Source organism: Pteropus medius, unplaced genomic scaffold (genome assembly GCF_902729225.1).
Source record: "Pteropus medius unplaced genomic scaffold, Ma_sr-lr_union100, whole genome shotgun sequence".
Taxonomy (NCBI): domain Eukaryota; kingdom Metazoa; phylum Chordata; class Mammalia; order Chiroptera; family Pteropodidae; genus Pteropus; species Pteropus medius.
This window is the reverse complement of record NW_024344378.1, coordinates 21996164-22007566: the sequence shown is the minus strand read 5'-3', so window position 1 is coordinate 22007566 and position 11403 is coordinate 21996164.

Sequence of the window (11403 nt, the reverse complement as noted above, 5' to 3'; positions counted from 1 at the left end):
GAGGGGCATGGCAAATGCCACATATTTGCTTCCTTGCAGAAAGGCAGGGATGTCATATGGACTAAAGGGAAGGCAGGATTTAAGTTGAAAACAGCACGGGTATTTTAAGAAACTGGAGACTTGGTGGCGGGAATAGTGTTCTTTTTACTCGATATCAATAAATATTCAAAATCACTTTCAACGCAATTAGGCTAGTAGCCTACTGAAAAACGGTATCATGAATATCTGGTCATGAGCTGGCTGGCATGAGGAAAAACTTAAAAATTTAACTTAAAAATTATAATTTAAAGAAAAGGAACTAATACTGCGATGACATAAAGAAAGAGATAATTCCACTTGTATGTTACCTGGCCCTTGGAATTTTGATGCTAGAAGTAAAACAAAATTCTTAATTATAGGGACTAAGTAAATGAAGGTTTATGTACCTAATGGACTATTCTGCACCTATTAGATATTAGAATTACTATGAAAAAGAGTTTAGAGCAACATGGGGAAATACTTGTTATGGCTTCAGGTGAAACCAAAGTTTTGTGTACTTAAGATGATCATGACTAGGGAAAAAATGTGCTTCACTGGCAAAAGCCTTCTTTATTCCTTTCTGGAGTAAGAAAGAGTTAAAATTATGTATCCTATGTCATTAGGACATACAGATCTCTCAGTGTTTCCATCTATTAGGCATCAAAATATTAACAGAATTTGGGCTCGAGCTACAATCATGGGTGATTTTTTTCTTTTGTTAGTTTGATTACATATTCCTTCTCGTTTAATGTAGCAATATTAGAAAAGAAATAAACACAAGTAAAATAAAATAAAAAACATTTATAATCCTGGATAGTAACATTTTGGTGTTTTCCTTCCAGATACTTTAATATGTAGACAGACGTGTAAGTACATTTGTTTTATAAAATTAGGATCATACTCTGTGTCCGATGACTATCTATGACCATCGACTTTGCACTGGCTGGTGCCATCCTGGCCGTGGGGGAGCTTTACCTTCTTTTCCAGGTGGAAGTTCATGGGCAGTCGGATCACAGAGTAGTCTGTAACTCAACCAACTCTCTATGTTGCACCTATAAGAAAACTTTACACATAAAAGCAATATAATGTGCAACCTTTTCATTTTCCAGAGAGGCAGCCCTTCCCTGGTGATCTGATGAGCTCTTTGCTTTTGTCCTAGAAAAAACATTGAAGGGCAGGATGGCTCATCTAATCTCTTGCCCTTTGCTAAATGGGGTGTGGACAAGAAAATGTCAAGTGGTTCTGCTGAAAGCAGAACAGAACCCTCGGGGAGAAGGGCTCCCCCATCCTCCTGGTGCCCAGACGTGGGCACTGACATTACGCCACCCTCTCCATGCCTGAGTTGTGTGCCCGCCCAGGGGAGGCAGGCCCCAAAGCCCCCTGATGTTACTACCGCAGAGACAGAAAAACACAGTGAAGAAACTGAAAAGGAGCTGCCTTTTCTCTTTTGTTCCCAGCCAGCTTCAGGGAGAGGTGTGAGAGGGAAGATAGCTGGCCCCTGGGGCCCATGGGCCACTTAGGGGTCCTGTATTAGTTTCCCAGGGCTTCTCTAACTAAGTACCACAAACTGGGTGGCTTAAAACAACAGAAATCTATTCCCTCACAGTTCTGGAAGCTAGAAGGCTGAAATCAAGATGTAGGCAGGACTGTGCTCCCTTTAAAGGCTGTAAGGGATGTTCCTTCCATGCTTCTTCCAGCCTCGTAGCCCCCGGTGTTCCTAGGCTTATGGCTGTATAACTCAGATCTACGCCTCCATCTTCACAAGGCCACGTTCCCTCTGTATCTGTCTTCACATGACATTCCTATGTGTGTGTGTGTGTGTGTGTGTGTGAGAGTAGAGAGAGAGAGAGAGAGAGAAAGAATTTTCCACTTTTTATAAGGACACCAGGCATTGGATTAAGGCCCACCCTAAAGACCTCATTTTAACTTGACTATATCTGCAAAGACCCCCTAGGTCCCAGTAAGATCACATTCACGGTTACTGGGGACAGGAATTTCAGCATATCTTTTGGGAGGCAACTGAATTAACCTTCTTTCGCTATTTCAGATGTATCTGGAGGGAGTGACTAAATAGAACAGACTACGTACCTGAAAATCCTACAACTCTGCCTCCTAACACACCTTTATAACACTTAGAAAATCCTTTTTGGGGTCTCCATGACAACTATAGCTTTGTTAAAGTCATTTCACTTCTCTGGGCCCTGGTTTTCTCATTTATTAAATGAGCTAAAGCAGTGACTTTCAGGGCGTTGGCCTTGACATGCTGGTGGGAACTGTGATCCTGATGACTACAAACTGATGGAGGAACGCAAATCTTTCCCTTAGTTCCTGCAGGTGACTCACACACATCCCCTGGACTTTCCTCCTCAAGTACAATTAAAAGCTGCTTGTTTAACCCACAAAAATGTGGCATTCATAAACTAAAATTAGCGCCCACATGGTTTGCTAAGGACTCGATTTTGTTATTTCACACCTACTTTACATAGGTAGAATTTCTCCAGTTTTTAGAAGGATATTTTTTAGTTCTTCGGCAGTTGTTATGAACTGTCGTGGTGTTCAATTGCTGTGATTCATACTTTTTATTTATAAATTACTATTGGTTTTGTGCCCTCATTATTCATTTTAGCCTGATGAGAGATTTTGGTTTGTCTCAAGAAAGATATTTTTGGCCTATAAAATTGTCTACTGTCTACACATTGTACATAGATAGATTGTAGTTCAATAAGTAAAACTTGTGCATTCCTATTGCTAAAACGGATATAGACATAATCCCTTATAGTTTGTTTGTCGGGTAGAATGACCAGTTGTCCCAGTTTGCCCAGGACAGAAGTTTCCCAGGATGTGAAATTTTCAGCACTAAAACTGGGAAAATCCTGGACAACCTGGCCCAGTTGGTCAACCTACTATTTAAGGACACGTTGTTGGTGGTTTGCTTGCCTGTGGATGTGTGCTATTCTAATAACTTTCATCTTACAATCTAGGTTTGTATAATAAAATTAGTAGGGTTATTTTTGAGACCATAAGGCGCTTATTTACAATGTAAAATCAGGCGTATATTGTGAGGTTCTTCTCTTTTAACATAAATAGGAAGTGAGTCACATATGTTGCACATTCAACAAGTTCAGTGCTACATATTTGTTTGGTTCCTATGCAATTCTTACCTCCTTCCCCTAAACCCCATTCCCCTAATTACCAGCCTCAGTAGAGACATGGAATAGACTGGATGTTGGTGTTTTTTGGCCCCACCCAAGTGGATATGGTCAAAAAAGTTTAGGAATCCCTGGTTAAAGGACTCATAAGAATGTTGCTACCCCCATCCCCTCCCCCACCCCCCCCTGCAGCCTGTAGTTGCAAGTCCACCTTGACTTAGCTCAAGATTCTACACAAATGCAGACTGGGAATCACAGCCTTGCGAAGTGTCCTGGAGGTCCTCACTGGGAACTATCTAAGTGGTAAGTAATTCTCCCCACCTTAGGAAGATTTTGATATTGCTAGAGCCTCCTTTGGATAGTATCCAGTATGGATTCCTTATTTGGCTCTACTGTTTTACAGGAAGCTAGGGGGGCTTTGGGGGGGCAGGGTGGGTAGGCAAGAGAGCTTTCATTTACTCACGTGTTCATGTTCAGCCTGTGAGAACCCGGACTAGGGGCTTTTTGCTTTTGACCTAATTTAATTTAGTCCTCACAACAACTCTATGAAGTATGACTGACCCCACTTTGTACATCGGGAGCCTGAGTTGCAATGCAGCTTGCCTTGGCCTGACTTGGCTCAAACCCTGGTCTCCCCACCACACCCCTCAGCCTCTGAAGTCCCAAAGAACCCAGCACTCCTCTCACCTGAACAGAGGTGCCTTTCAAATTGCAAAAGGGGCAGAAGCCTTAGAAACCTCAAACAAACAAACAAGAGGTTGACAATTTAAAAATAAAACCAACATGTACTCAGCCTAGAACAGAAGCTCCTGGTGGCTTCATCCTTAGAACTCATTGCCCCCAATTTACCCCAAATCCTGGGCCACCTCTCCCTGACTGTTCAGGTTACATTTAGAGCTCCATTGGCTTATGGGCATTGTAAAAGGTGGCTGAACCATCAATGGGAGGCGGCTTTCCTCCCACATATAATTTCCTTTTGAGTCCCGAGTGGGTAAAGATAAACATTTTTCTGCTTTATATTTCCAAAGAAGTTGTCTTTAAGACCAGGCAGGTGATCATGTAGTGACCTGATTCCTGCTCAGTCATAAGAGTTTTTTTTGTCCCCTTGGCAAGGGACAGACACTCAGCATTACAGACAGGATTAGCTGTGGGACTGCTATTTATCTTACTACTAATCCCACTTATGGGAAATTAATTTACTCTGCTATTATAACTCTCCTTGCTTCCTGCCTGATGGGCTCCTGTAATTTACACCTGATTGCTCTATTATGTTCCTGCTTCCTGGGCTAAGAGTTGGGAGCTGGAGCTTGGGTGACTCACATTAGGAGGTCGTTTATACAGAGAAGAGGTTTTCTCATTACAGACTGAGCAGGGTTACTATAAAAGCCATAGTAGTGTTTTGTTTTTGTTTTTGTTTTTTTCCCTCTCCTAATAACAAGTTCCCTTTAGGCCGACCTTTCCCAAGGAAGTTTGTTTACTATTATTAAACTTCTTCCCAACTCCAAATGTGGGCTGCTCCAGTTTTTACAGCATACGGATGAGTCACTGGCTTCCCTAGCGGAAACCCAGCCCCTGGGTTCTCACCTGCCTCCATCCTTGATGAAATGCTCTGCACGGTCCTAAAGCAGCCGCTCACGGAAGAGGTGTCTGGGCTCCTCTTGGAATAAAAGGCTCTAGGGGCCATTATTTACAAGGTTTTACAAACATCTCTAACAAGAAGCAGGGTCTGCCAACTTAAGCTTCCCAAATCCAGGCCCTGTGGCCAGGGTCTCTCTCCTTTTATGTGGCAGGGGTGAACAAGGAGCTGTTGACATCAAGGCTGCTGGAGACAGGGCTCTTCTACAGACACTAGAAAGAGCCACTCTGGCCTGCTGCTGACACCCCCACGTTGAACTCTTGGTCGGGGCAGACAGTGGAGCGTGACAGTCTAAAATCTGGTTCTAGCCTCCTGGAGACAACGTCCCGTTCCTTACTCACTTCCATCTCTGAACAGCTGGTTTGGGTGCCTTGGGAGAGAGCCAAGAGGCCAAGAGGGGCTGAGGTCGGCTCAAAAGCTTGCCTCTTCCAGCACTGTGCATTGAACACTTAAACAAGTTAAGGGGCTGGACACCCTCTAACTTGCGTAAAATCCCCAACATCTTCTTAAACAAACTCCACGTTGGCTGTAGAATGAAGCTCGGCTTTAGCCAGATATTAGGGTTCCCAGTAGCATGAGCCTTTTGTCCTGCCTATTTTACAACATTGCTTTTCACAAATCCTCTTCCTACACAACTGCGTGCACTTCTGAACTTTCCGCCCGCTCCCACCTCCCTGCCTGTGCCACGTGACTCCCTGGAGGAAACAAAATGCCCTCCTCATCCTTTCCACTCATCAGGTGTTTTCACTCATTGAGTCTAGAGTGATCATTCTCTAGCTCATGTCACCTCTGCTGGAAGAACTACTCCCTGATTCTACCCATTCAGGGGTAGCTTATCTCTCCATCAAATTTTGCCAGTGTGCTCTGTACAGATTCATATGGCACTAGAGTTGTTAATAATCCTTATATGCATGTTTTTTGTCCCTCTCCCTCCCCCCACTAGACTGTAGATGCTTTGAGACTATGGACCATTGCTTTACATTCGTGTATAGTCTTACACATAAGTAGGTCGACAATTAGTGAGTCTTGTGGTGATACAACCAGTCGTCAACTAGTTGGATCCAGAGTGTAGCTTCTTGCTTGGAACGTGGCTTTTGGTGTCAGAAAGACCTCAGTTCAAATCCTGACTGTGTCAACTCTCAGCTCTGTGCCTTAGGCAAGCTACCTAACCTTGCAGGACTTGTTTCCTCATCTGTGAAAACAGACAGTGTAGATGGCTCCGGTTTTGTTGTGGATTTAAGTGAAGTCATGCAGTGAAATGCTTGGTTGACGCAGTGCTTGGCACCAAGTCAGAATTCAGTAAACAGCCCCTGTTGTTATTATTATCTGATTCTTTTTTGGGCCAGTGCCCAGGTACCTCTGCTACAGTAAGACTCAACAAATAGCAGATTGATGCAGAAGTTGGTTCTAGGGGAGGTGCCCTGGAGAGAACGTTGCAGTGAGCTATGGAACTCCAACAAGGAGAGCTCTCGGAGCTGAACCCAATCCTATTTCTCCCACCTTTTCAACAGCCCATAGACGGACTAGTTTTTAACGGATTCTCCAGATATTACGGAGCTTTGTCCAGAGGCAGGCGGAGAGCGACTGTGCACAACCCTGAAAACCTGTGCTCGTCATCTGACCTTGAACGTAACAAACAGTCCCTGAGGAAGGAGCTCCAATTACAGTCATGGAGTTGGAGGAGCTGGTTCAAAACAGATTGATTTACTGGACCAGAAATATAGCTCACCAGCCCACACAGATTCTGCCTTTGGCAAACTGCCCTGCCCACTTCCTTCTCTCTTGCCCTGATATATTATTGATCTCTGTGTGGGGGAGTTGGCGTAGTTGATTGTAGAGGTGTGTGTGTGTGCGTGTGTGTGTGTGTGCGCAGCTGTCCCAGAATGGAATTTCCTAGCTTGGGGGCCCTCTCTCTCTGAGGGATCATCCAAACCTGAAACTGAAGGGAATCTTGCTTCATTTCTTTGTGTGGTGGCTCAAATTTCATTTCTCGGCTTCATGCGGGCCCAGAATGTTCCAGAGTGCCTCTTACCCTGTCTGAACCCTTTGTTTCTGAATGCAGTAACTTGTTACTTTGTAAGGAACGAAGAAAACTAGTCTTTGTTGTGTGCCTCATGCCAGGCAAAACATTACTATCCCCATTAGTCAAAAGCAACTGTTACTGAGAAGAGTTAAGGAATGTTCACAGGTTCAATGGCAGCAGAACCAAGATCCAACTCCAGCGTGTCTGACTGATGACCTTCGCGATGGCTAACTTCATGTTTAGCCCTGCTGGGGGATAGATGGCCAGTCGTAATGGGAGCGACGTCCGGATCACAGGGTCATTTTAAATGGAAATGCTTGGAAATTTAGAGGCACAATTTCAATTCATAGCATCAGATATATCTTGTACCCACCATGTTCATGTCTGTTTGGCCTTCCTTGTTATTTCTTATTGCTGTGTAGCAACTTACCACACATTTAGCAGCTTAAAACGACACACATTTATTGTCTCATAGTTTCCATGGGACAGGAGTCCTGGCAGGTTTAGCTGAATCTTCTGCTTAGGGTCTCACAGGCTTCTCTTGAGGCGCTGGCCAGGGCTGCACTCCTACCTGGACACCCAACCAGGAAGGACCCGTTCCCTGCTCACATGGTTATTGGCAGTATTTAGGTCCTGGAGGCTGTAGGACTGTTGGTTGGAAGCTGCTCTCAGATCCTGGAGACTGCCCCAGTTACTTGCCACATGGGGATTCCCAATGTGGCCAGCTGCTTTCTCACACCCAGCCAGGGAGAGAGAGAATCCTGCAAGATGGGCACTGTCATCTTTTGGGACATAATCACATATATATTGTCACCTTTGTTGTATTCCATTGGTTAGAAGCAAGTCACGGGTCCTGCTCACGTGCAAGGGGAGGGGATCATAAAGGGTACGAATGCCATAAAGCACGGGTCATGGGCACAGGGCACCTTGGATGTCTATCTACCACATTCCTCTTGTCCTTTCTGTCTTCCTTCTCCTTTCCTACCCTCTGCCTTCATTTCCCTGTCCTAGTCTAGACTCATACCTAGGGTTTTGCTAGTAAACAAGAGCTTTACAGTAACGATGTTCACAAGTCATATCACTTTGTGCCAGGTACCAAACCAATTCTCTTTTTAGTAATGATGTTCACAAGTCATATCACTTTGTGCCAGGTACCAAACTAATTCTCTTTTTAGCTTTCTATTGAAGTCTAATACACATTACAGACACAGCATCATTGTAAGTTTAGAGCCGGATAAATTTTTCAGAGACTGAACATACCTGTGAACCATCGCACAGATCGAACTGCAGGATGTTACCAGCACCCCAAATACTTTCTCAGGCTCCCTTCTAGTCCCTAACACACTCAAGGCGAATCTCTAACAGGGTCGATAACTTTTATATGTTTTTTACATTTTTTTAAATGGAATCCTATGGCCTATATTATTTTATGCCCATCTTTCTTGACTCAACATACTATTGTGGCCTGTGGTTTTAGGTTGGTCATTCTCATTGCTGAATAAAATCCCATTGTGTGAATATACCACGATGTACTTACATAGTCTACTGCTGATGATCATTTGGTAGTTTCCAGTTTGGAGGTATTATAAGTAGTGCTACTATGAGCAGTCTTGTATGTCTTTTGGTGAACACACGTAAGCACTTCCGTTGGGTATACACTTAGAGTGGAATTGCTGGGCTGTAGGGTATGCACATTTTGGTGAGCTATGTTTATAAATATAATTCTCACATTTCCCTCTGTGAGGAAGGCATCGTCAGTTCTTGGATGCATGGCAGCTTTGGAGCCAGACCCACACTTCCTCCATTGGTCCTGAAAGAGCAAACAGGAAGAAAGGCAAACTGGCAGAGCAGAGAGTGTAAGACCAGCTCCAATGCTTTTTCACTATTGCCAACCCTCTGTGTTAATTTTTCTTAAGAGACCCATTGTTTGGAAGATTTCTGCATACCAAGCTATATTGTTTGCTCAGGATCATTTAATTCATTTTCCAATTTCTTTATTAGTCAAAGACATATCTAACCAGATGTCAAGTTGTTGATCTGACAACCTACATGACAGAACTGATGCAATTTCAGGTAAAACCAAAGAAAGTCCAGGTTTGGGTCCACCTCTGTAGCCTCTCTACTAGAACACAGGATTCCTGTAGGGCTGTTGAAACTCTGACCATACACTCTTCTTGCCTTTTGTGATGTCAAGGGAACTTCAGGTGATAGAGATCCCCACTCCTCCATCAAAGAAATCTAAGACCAAACCATGTCTGAAATCCTCTATTTTATGATCAATACATTAATGCACAAGTAATTCACAAATCATTTGGACCAGATCTAGATGATCGTTTTAAACAAAGTTTCAAAGCCTCATCCATTTACTTTGGGCTTGTTCTTAAACTAAGATAGGTTATATGAGGGTAGTAAGGGACATTTTCCAAACTGCCATCGAGTGGCAAGAAAGACTTCAGGCTACTGCTAACCTTCAGGTGTACTTGCTTCATTCCCATTTGTCTCTTTGTTTCTATTCTCCGTCTCTGTCTCTGTCTCTGTCTCTCTCTCTCTCTCTCTGTATGTATATGTATGAAATATATAGGTACATATGTATTAGAGACAGACAGATAGCTATTGTTTATCGCTATAAACAAAATAGTAAAAAAAGTAGCTTACTTTTTCTTAGCATTTTTCCATGTGATAAAAAAAGTAATTTCAAAAGCGATTTCTTACAAATTGCCATTTGATAGTCTATCATGTGATTAATAACTAATTCCCTATTTTGGGACATTGAAGCTGTTTTCAATACTTTGCCATTGCAAATAACACTGAATGAATATGCTTGTACCTAAATCCTTGAGGACAGCTCTGATATTTTCCTTAGGCTAAATGACAAGATGTTGAGTAACCCACCGAATGGGTTGGCTTTTAGATGTTGTCTTTTGAGTCTCATAATCAAATACAAATTAATGCAGCTGCCAACATTCTCTGTATGAGAATATTTTTTTCTGCCCACCCTGGTAATTTTCTATTACAAATATTTTTTTTTCTCAGTTTTATAGGTAAAATGTGATAGTTTGGTTTAACTGCATGTAATTGATTCCTGGTGAGGGTAAATATTTTTTTTTTTAGGTTTGTTGTCTATTTGTGTTTCCTTTTTTGCATTTTGTGTTACTTCTTATTTTACATGTTTTCCTCCTCCACACAGAATTCCACGCCATGCTTGGGCAAGTCTCTGTTCCCACCGCTTCTCTGCTTTTACCACGGGAGTAATATCAATGTTCCACAGAAGAATTCAGCATTGTCAAATGCCTTGTAAACAGAACATGTATCAGGAAAATGCACACTCACAAGGCCCGCAGGTGGCTTGGCCGGCCACATTTGTCATTCTTCCAGCTAGGATGCCTAAATTCCTCCCAGAGCTGTAAATCTCACATGTCACCCAGACACTGGACATCATGGCCCACAAGCCCTTGGGGCAGACAGGGCTGGCTGCATTACCTAACGACTTAACCAGGTGAAGCTCATGTACGCTTCATGTTTTTTATACGATTGTACCTCAGAAGAAGTGTTTCCTACTGCTTCGGGGAAACAGGTAACTGTAAATCAGGTAACAATATGGTGTTGACTTATTTATCCTTGTAAGAGGTTAACGTTCTATAGTCAGCAAGGGACCCATTGCCCCATCCACGACCAATTTGCAGAGTCGTCACTTTGGGGAAGCTCAATCCCGTTTGCTCAGCCGGACTGCGTGTGCTGGGACCTATAGGAGGCAAGGCACCCCACAGGGCCAAGGCCTGATCATGTGTCTCAGTCCGAACCAAATGTATCTTCCAGAGCTGTGAGACAGAGACAAGAAGTCAGCAAACAGTGGGAAATTCTTCCTTTCAGTGCTAAAACTGCTCTTTTGCCTCTCCCTGGCCTCCTCCTGCTGTTTGCCTCCACAGCAGCTGAATCCTGGTAGATAGGACGGTGAGTCAATCAAGTAGGAGTAGCTTTCCGGCCTTCGGCTGGTGCTAATTAGCAATCAAGGCTTAGGCTGAACTCAAGATCCCATAATATATTCTTATAAGAGAATATTAGGTGGCTATTAAAAAGATGTTTTCAAAGAATTTTTATAATGCTGGAAAAAGCTCATGACTTGAAGTAAAAGAAAGGTATAAAGCTCATGTATAGAATAGAGAATGTGATCCAAATTATGTAAAAAGACTAGCTAAAAATATTATAAAATGGTAACCGTGATTATCTCTGCAGGTAAGGTTATGTTTGAGTTTTATGTTCTTTCTCATTATATCTTTAAAATGTTCTAAATTAAGCATCTGTGACTTTTATTTACCAAAAAAATCATTAATATTTCGAAAGACCAAGTCTGATGTGATATCACTGCCCAGGCCTCAGGACATTTCACAAGTTCTTATTTGTCATTCAACTCTGCTCTCCTTGTGTGTGAATTTGGAAGGGGTGAGCTGTAAGTCCACGGGTGATAAAGAACAAGACAGCTGCCTTCACAGAGAATATAGTAAGACATCTTACTACAGATATTAGTACTTACCCTCAGCTATATGCTTCTTCTTCCCCTTCTTTCCTTCCTTCCTTCC